Raw genomic sequence first — 1,502 nt, 5'->3', positions numbered from 1 at the left:
GTATGTGACTATAATAAACTGTTTTCCAAGCTTATATGTTGAGTTTTGAAGGAATGAAAATTCAAATATTAAGAAAACATGAAAAACAGTGTATTTTCACTATAACTCAGTCAAATCTTGCTCAAATTTAATAATTAAAGTGTCTATTTGAAGCATATTTAAAAAACNTGAATTTATGTCAAATAATCACTGAATTCTGTGTAGAATTGAGTGAGAAATAGCTATTTTTTTGTTTGTTTATTTTTGTGACAAAAAATGATGAATCATCAAGTGTGACAATACTTATGAAAAAGGCAGTAAGTTCATCAAAAGAGTCATAGACTGTACAGAGTAAGGATCTACCTTGGTCATGGATAATTGCTCAATCTATAAATCACAAGAAGTAAGGGATCTGGTAGAATCAAGGTATACAGACTTACCTTGCTTGTTATTGTTGTACAATTCCTAATCCTAAGCACTACCATTATAGAGGCATGAAACTTGTATTTCTGCCAGCATATTTGCCTGATTTCAATCAAATCAAACTTGCTTTTTCTCTCTTGAAGAAACGTCTCTGACATGTAGTACTGGAAGGAAATGAAGGTTCTGTACTTTAGCAATTGTACAGGGAGGTTATGTTGATAAGTGCTAAGTATTGCTAAAACTTTTATCAACATTGTAGATACATTTGCTAGTAAGCTATCTGTCCATTTTTGTTTGAAGCTGCTCTAACAGAACAATAGATGTCTTAGTACATATTAAGGGCTTGTTGTAATCAACTGTACCTGTAGTTACTAAGGTATATTTTACACCAATATGTAGAAATTACACATTTATTAAAGGTTATCCAATTGTAGATGTTCATAATATTCATACTAAGTCTAAGAGTTGGAAGCAAAGAGCTTAGGTTGTTTGCAAGCTTTACAGTATGTATATTAAACTGTACCTTAGTATAGTCTATGTTAAAGTAGATAGTGGTTTGAGGAAGAGAGGATTGTCTTTGTGAATACTGTAGCTAACCCTTATACTAGCTCCTTTCAGTAAATACCAATCCCTTTACACTGGTCATCTAAATACTAAAGCTAATACATTTAGTAGTATAACATGATTATTACATAGGTACAATGTATATATGAGAGTGTAAAGACATAAGTAGTAGTATGACTAATATCCAACATAGAGTGTCTCTTTAAGACAAGACTTGTTACAGTTCTCTGCTCTTGTACCTTCAGTTCTGAGGGTTCTGCACCCTTCTGTACTGGAACTCAGGACTTCTGTCCCTCAGGGGCACTGTCTATAAACTATATGTGTACTGACTCTTGCTACTACCCTTCCTTACTTTATCATTCCATTCCTTTGACCACCCCTTCATTCTTTGTATCATTCTATGGTCTCTTACCCTTTATCCATCCCTTCATTCTTTGTACCTTTATCTTTGACATTCCTTTCTTTCATTCTTCATAGCTCATCATTCTTAGTAGCTCATACTCTCTGAGTACTCTTGTGTAGTTTAGTATATATAG

The sequence above is a fragment of the Fomitiporia mediterranea genome (genome assembly GCF_000271605.1).
Source record: "Fomitiporia mediterranea MF3/22 unplaced genomic scaffold FOMMEscaffold_7, whole genome shotgun sequence".
NCBI classification, from domain to species: Eukaryota; Fungi; Basidiomycota; class Agaricomycetes; order Hymenochaetales; family Hymenochaetaceae; genus Fomitiporia; species Fomitiporia mediterranea.
Note: the sequence above shows the minus strand (reverse complement) of the source record.